At 36.4% G+C, this 7,896-nt stretch overlaps 1 protein-coding gene across 1 annotated transcript in view; it reads right to left on the minus strand.

Moving 5' to 3' along the window:
- Positions 1–2,514, minus strand: part of HMGCLL1 (3-hydroxymethyl-3-methylglutaryl-CoA lyase L1) — an 86,624-nt gene extending 84,110 nt beyond the window's left edge. The window contains exon 1 of the mRNA XM_058836596.1: positions 2,425–2,514. The gene's annotated coding sequence lies outside the window, so the exon portion shown is untranslated. The remainder of the gene's footprint in view (positions 1–2,424) is intronic.
- Positions 2,515–7,896: the final 5,382 nt, after the last annotated feature.

Genomic DNA, 7,896 nt, shown 5'->3' on the forward strand with positions numbered 1-7,896 from the left:
TTTGATACATATGTTTTTTATAGTATGGATAGAAAGTTTATAGAATGCTAATTCAGAAAATGCAAGTTCTAAAGGAATTTGGTTGTACCTGTAGACTATTTTATTTCTACTAAAACAATGATTTCCAGCCAGAGATCATTCAGTTAATGTGTATAAGATGCTAATGATGAACATATGAAAATATAACCATACTTGTGTGCTTGCCTTGAGATCGACTGTATCCAGACATAAAACATATTTCCTACCCCAGTTTATCAAAAGAGAATAGAAATATGGTTAGAGAAAGGTAGTCAGAAAAAATACCAACTTTTAAAAGCCTGTTATTGACAAAATAATATAAAATATAGCCAGCCCTGTTCCTTTTAGACAGAAGCATCTAGGAAAATATGATAGACAGAGTAAAGGATTTCTTGCTGTTCTCTGTTTATCTGTGAGTGGATTTTAGGAGTTAACATGTTAATTATGAAGAAGTTGCATGCATTGTTACAAACATTTTAACAAAACCAAGAAAGATTTTTATTTGTCATAGTTAGATATCTGAATAAATCATTGCTATGGCATTTGAATAGTGATATGGTGCAAAGGGAGTTTGTTCAGCCATTCTTAGAGGGAAGAGAGGTCAAAGCTAGCTCTAGCAGCAGCAGAGTAGGGGGGGGATATCTGAAGCTGGAGGTAAAATACTAACCAAAGCATAAATTTCTACTTCAAGAGATAAATTTGATGAAGGCTACACCCAGAAAACAATTGTATAAAAAAATCAAAAATAGTTTTTTTCTGGAAAATATAGAACAATCAGCTAAATTAATGAATACTGCCTGATGAATAATTCACCACCATTATTCTCATTAATCCTCTAGTCTGTCCAAACAGATTTGGGATCATTCTGTAAAAACGTAAATGGCCTGTTGCATTATATTCAAAGTGTGGTTTATCTGAAATATATAGTCATGAATTATTGTCCAGCTGGTACTATATATACACATGGAATAAAATAATTCATTGAGGAATTAAAGAAATATAATTTTTTATTGGACCTTAAAGGTCTTTATGAACAACACCAGTGATTTGGGCTTTCCAAAGAACGAATCAAAGTGAGAGTGAATGAAGCCCACAATCTATTAGATGCACATTCAGGATTAACTGAGCATAAAATAAGTGGCCTGTTATTCTACATATTCCAACAAAAAATGGAGACTTGGAAAAAACCATATTTGAAAGAAGTCTTTATAAAAACAATAATATGCCTTGCTTAAATAGGTTGTATCGCTAGTCTGAGAGGAAAAGGTGGGGGGAGATATAACTGAAAACATATTTCTTAGGAATAATATCTGAAAACAGTGATTCAGTTTTTAAAAACAAACCCCAAATTATATCTCCATACCATTAAGAAAACAAGTGATTCTTTTGATTCCTAGTACTTCATCATGACAAATCAGGAAATTACGACTTTTTAACCAAGGTTAAAATTGAATGTGTCACGTTTTCTCTTAAAACTTCAAAACAAGGATGTATCACATGCCAGGCAGAACACTTTAAACTCATAACAATGTTCTTATTACAGTACAAATTTAGACAATTCTTAACTTGTAAGGATTGTTTTCTTTGCCTAAGATATCTTGGAAGCTAAGAGCTCATCAGAATCCTAAGGACTACTGCCTATATGCAAGAAAAGATAGCTACAAAAGAAAGTTTAAAAATATAATAATTATTTATCCAGTTGACATTAGCTGGAATTAGAGACTTCTACTTAGAAACATATTTAAATTACTGTCTGATTTCTTATAGTAACAAATGGATTCCAGATCCTGAGACAGTTTACTTCTTAGTGAGACCTTACAGCTGGTGTTAACTGTTCCTTAAAGGAAAGGTATCTTAATTCATACATCTGATGTAAACAAAACACATCATATGCACCAATATACAATGTTACATTTTTAATATGGATACTAATCCGGTCATAATTTTAAAGACTTGATTGCTCCCTTTTATGTTGCCATAAGGAAGCCCTTCCATCTGTAGCACTACAAACATAAGACTATATACAATAGCTGAATAGACAATAACCATGATAACATGAGCAACACATGCTCAGTTGTGACTTCACCTAGCAACACAGTGAGGGATGATGTCAGAAGTCCATAAAGTTGATGGATCTGTGGCTGTGATTAAATCAACTCTCTCCTGAAAATGCTGCCTAGCAGTAAAGGATATCAAGGCAGCAGGGGATACCTGACTTCATACAAGATATGAATCAAGACTTTGATTGTGAGTCATCTTTTTTTTGGAGGGGGGGGGCTAATTAAATGGAGTATTCTATTTTTGGTCACTCAGTACTCTGCAGAAGGAAAAAAGCTCACTAGCCGCTGGTCATTGGGCTGGTAATTCTTAGCCATTACTGGTACGCTGGTCTGTACAGATACATACCGCCAAAGTCTCTTGTACTGCCCTGTGCTGCCAAAATACAAGTGCAATGCAGAAGGAGTAATCTTGGCCTCAGAAGTAGGATTTGCCCCTAGGCAAAGAGAAAAAGGAGAAAAAAAGGAGAAAATGCACTTTTTTTTCCCCTTGCAAAATAAGAAATCCTGAAATCCTGCATAGTGATGAGATAGTTGGCCTTTGTACAGGAGTTACATCTAGGGTCTGGAGGAAGACAAGTAGCCACATGTTCACTTTTGCTCTACTCTTGCACTACCCCAATGAGTATTCACAGATTCACTGAATCAATTAGGTTGGAAATGACCTTTGAGATCATCAAGTCCAACCTATGACCAAAACACCGCCTTGTCGACTAGACTGTGACACTGAGTGCAACATCCAGTGTTTCCTTCAACACCTCCAGAGATGGTGACTCCACACCTCTCTGGGCAGTCCATTACAATGCCCAATCATCCTTTCTGTGAAAAACTTCATAATGTCCAGCCTAAACCTCCCCTGGTGCAGCTTAAGACTGTGTCCTCTTGTACTGTCACTGGTTGCCTGGGAGAAGAGACCAAACCTTAGCTGGCTACAGCCTCCTTTCAGGCAGTTGTAGAGAATAATAAGCCTGAGCCTGCTTTCATGAACAACCCCAGCTCCCTCAGCTGCTTCTCACAGGACTTGTGTTCCAGACCTTTCATCATCTAGTTGCACTTCTCTGGACATGCTTCAGCAGCTTAACATCCTTCCCAAATTGAGGAGCCCAGAACTGGACACAGTATTCGAGGTGTGCCCTTATTAGTGCCAAGCAGAGAGAAAAGATCACTTTCTTAGACCTGCTGGCCATGTTATTCCTGATACAGGCCAGTATGTCACTGGCCTTCCTGGCACGCACTGGCTCATTTTCAGTCTGCCATTGATCAATACCTCCATGTCCCTTTCTACCTATTGTCCAACCACTCTGTCCCTAGGCTGTAGCGCTGCAGGGAGTTGTTATGGCCAAAGTGTAGGACTCAGAACTTGTTCTTGTTAAGCCTCATGTTGATGGATTTGGCCCATCTATCCAGCCTGTCCAGATCCCTCCCAGAGCCCTCCTACCCTCCAGCACACTGACATTCCCCCCAGCTTGGTGTCATCTGCATATTTGCTAGTAGTATTCATAACAGATGCAAAGCTCACCTTTTTATGATGCCCACTATACTGTCACCCCTATTTCCTTACTTATCCCTTCTTAAGAGCACTCATATAATTTAACACAGAAATTTTGTACATGAAAGTTCTTCTGCCACACAAGGCTCAAATATATCTTAGGATAACATCTGTGAAACTATGTGCCTGGGATTTTACACTGCTGTCTCTTCCTGCAGTGTTTGATTACTTCATATATAGAATCAATAACAGCAATTACTTTGGGGGGGGGGGGAATAAAAACCTCCCTTTGGACTACAGTTTGTTCTTGAGAGGCAAGATTATAGTTGCTAATTTTTGTTTATATGGATATATTCTCAAATACTAACACTAGAAGCAGCGTTGTGACTGTGATGGATATGCACAAGAAGATTTTTGGTCAGATGCACTATCTTTAGTGTATTCATCAATATTTTTAGAAAGAAACAGATGATCTCTTGGGCACATTAAGCCATCCCAGTCCATCAGTTTCTAGCTACAGGGTTAAAGAAGTTGACTAGTTGATAGATTCAGTGTTTTTATGAGCAAACGACAAGTCAGGGTTACAAATACTGTTTTGCAGCAGCAAGTTTCTTCACAGAAGGATTTTGTTAATGGAATAAAAAGTTTAATGTTATAAAAAAAAAAAAAAAGAAATCTGTTTTGTCTAGTCTTACCAGATTAACTGGTAAAACAAATGAAAAACTTAGTTCCTCTGGAATATGATCCTGTAAATTTCTGTGTGTTGCTGTTAATTTAATGCTTTGTATGTACTTTTACAGCTGGATTCATGAGCTAAAGCTGTTAAATTTAATTTCTACCAAGCTAAATAGCTTATGGTCTAGTTTTATTATTATTCATATTTCTGAATCTTAAGCAATAAGACATTGCCTGCAGGGATGTTTTGAACACATGACCAATCTGCCCCACAAGAGCATGAGCAAAGGAGTGGCAATATATCCACAGCAGATCCCCAGTGACTTTTTCTCATTATTCCTGCAGTCAAAATAATATCATTTTAAAATTAGTATAATAATAGAGAATAAAGATTGGTGATTAACCTGATGAACTGTTTAAAAAAATCAGTAAAGTAAAACAAGACTGAAAGATAAAGTGGACTGGAAAAGGTCTTCTTGGTATCATTCTTCACCTTTGACACACTCACCTGCTGTGAAAGTAAAGGAGATTTCCCACTGAGATATTTTAGACCCTGATCTGAAAGTCACAGAGTATGGAAACCAGTCTGAGGTGGGCTTACTCTCCAACTGGAATTTATTTCAAATCATTCTGGAATTCTGAGGATCCATACTGGTTTTTATACCAATACTTATCTTAGTGATAAAGTATATTTTTTCAAATGAAGCACCAGTCTTTATTAAAACAATAATTCTCTTTGATATTTAAAGTCTACTTAAGTGGTTTTCAGCAAAATACAAGTTATGCATATTTTTTTCATGAAAAAATGAGTCAGACTGCAGTTGTGTTATTTGATGTATGAGTTATGCTCTAAATTACAACTTTCAATTTGACCCATTTTGTTTAGGGGAAAGCCTCTGTATGGATGAAACCTACCTCATGTCAGATGAATGCGTCAGACACTTGCCTCCCAAATTTGATAGCTCAGCAAAACTGACATGCTCATGTCTGTGATAATCCTGGTGTGGCAAATCAGAAGCAAAGTGGAACAGGAAAACAGTACTAGGGATGGTTGCTTAGCATTTCTGCAATATATTTGTTTTTACCAAAGTGCAGCTGGTGGTGCAACATTGTAAACTGGCCTCTTACTGTAAAGCAAAAGCAACAAACCTGAAAACAACAAGCCACCAAAACATGTGAACAGTATAAAATTGATACCTAGTCTGGAAAGTGTATGTTTAATGTTAACATAATGAAACACAACTTTATTACTGTGTTGCTTAAGAACTCTCTTTTGTGAAGTGCTCTTAACTTAAGACATATCTTAAAATGAGGAGCTGTGCAAGGCAAAAAGAAAGACATTTCAATATGTCATCAGGTCTAATAACCCAAAATGACAGCGGTTGAGTGCATATATCCTATATACCAGCTTTATATGAAAGCTATTAAAACTTAAAAGCATCAAGTCCATAACACCTTCAGTGTCTGAGCAGATTCATTATTATTATTATTTTGTTCTATATAACAAGGCTGTTACACTAGAAAAGCATTAGCTACTGTGTTTAATGTAAAATTTAGAAATCTAAATAAATGTAGCAATTTTTACATAGGAAAGATACTTATTGATCCCAATTGGATTTTATAAGCATGTGAGTTAGACGATGGTACATAATGCATATCAATAATGTATGTTAAGTTTAAAGAAATAGTTCCTTCTCGGTATGTGCGAAAATGTACTAGATTAGGATTTCCAATAATGTATTTTCTAGGGAGAAAATTTGCACATGCAAACGCATGCACATACACACACACACCACACAAACACGAGGGAGATGTTATTGAGACATGAGCTTGCACATCGTTCACTTATATTTCTGCCAATATTCACATATTGATGTATCTACATCTAAATTATACACAGTACTTGTTGACCCACAAAAGCACCACCAGATATAACCAGTGAACCATCCGTCATAAACTCTTGCAAGGACCGGTTTCCCTTATGGCTTCTTCACAATTAGTTCGCCAGTGACTCAGGTTCATAAACATGGATGCCTGATACCTTTAAGCACTGTAGTTAACAAGATATTGTTGTGAAGATAACAGACAAAATTAGAGAGGATACTTTGAATGGCGTTGGCAGACATACGGGACTGTGACTGCTGCCTTTCTAGAAGGGCTGTGCATCTGCCAAAGTTGCCTAACAAGTGGTTTAAGACTAAGAAAAAGAGTAGCAGTTTTGGGTCCTCTGAATTTTACGCTCATACTCTGTCACAAAAGCTTCTGGTTTTATTTTCTAATGAACAAAACAGAAAGGAAAGAAAGGGTATCCATATATATCACTCCATCTCACTTATTCAGCTGAGTATTTTGCATAATTCAGCAAAGTCAAACAGCTTTTCTGTTTGCTCAGTCCTTTTGATTTCATGTCTCCCATATGGCCATGGGGAGTGTCAAAATCTGTAATATAATCTCAGAAAGATTCGTTCTTCTCATTCTGAGAATCATCCCCAGTGTTTTTGTTCAGCCAGAATTAATTATTTTTTTCATTTGCAATTATATGTTTTGGGCCTGAAAAATTGTGTATTGCCACAGTGAGAACTGATTTTGTTGGGTGCCAGCACTGTCAAAAAGCCCCAAAAACTTAATTTTCCAAATTAAAAAAGATAAACCATAAAAAATATTAAACCTATATTTTGATATTTTCCCTCTTTTTATATTTTGAAGGGGTATTTTACTTTTATTATTTTCACAAAAAACTGCATCTAAAATACTGAATTTATCCATAACTCCAAAAGCCCAAATTTGAATTACAGCATATCAGCCAGCAGTTCAGAAAACTGGCCTCTTCAAACATTTCAGAATGGCTGGAAATATCATCTGCCAAAAACACATAGAACACCTCTTAAACAGATGCAGATCAGCGTGCTACAGAGGACACTGAATTCAAGTGCTCTTTAAAACAGTTATCCACCCTTAAATACAAGCTGAAATGAAAACCAAAAGATATTCATGAGACTGAAACAGCTTGGACTTCCTCAAGCTGTGTGCTGAAGAAAATGCTGGACTGTAAAAAGTCATGAGCTGAGTTTCCATTGACCTTTGCTTTGCCCTCTTAACTGTGAAGAGTGCAGTGCTTCAGGACTGTAGATAACTGTAGTCATGCTTCAAGAAGAGATATTCCAGATTCAGGATACCTGCTAATGTGCATAGAAGTACCAGAGAGGGTAAAAAATCAAATCCTCAAAGGTAACATATTTCTACTGGGTAATTAAGCAAAATAAAGTGGTTTAGGAATATCATTTCTATTTGATAACAAAATTTTAAATTAATTTTTTTTCTAACTCTATGCTAGTTCCTTTTTTATTCTGGATGTTCTCCTGTGTTGGTTTAATGGAAATATTACAGAAGCTGAAAGATGGAAAACTACCCTCATTTTTGTAGTCCAGATTATTTTCTATAGGTTGAAAGCACAATCTTGAAAGCAGTCCTGTTTTGCCAGATCTCATAATGGAAGGAAAAGGAATAGCATGGTCCATTTCTAACTCCTTTTCCATCCTTCTTTGCCCTTTTCTAGTCACCAGTTGCAAGAAATTTCTGTATGGCCTCCCCAAGCTTATGCCCTGTGGAATTCTTTTACTTCCTACTGAGTTTCACCAGCAACAGCAGAAGCAAATT

This window comes from Poecile atricapillus, chromosome 3 (assembly GCF_030490865.1).
Source record: "Poecile atricapillus isolate bPoeAtr1 chromosome 3, bPoeAtr1.hap1, whole genome shotgun sequence".
Lineage (NCBI taxonomy): Eukaryota > Metazoa > Chordata > Aves > Passeriformes > Paridae > Poecile > Poecile atricapillus.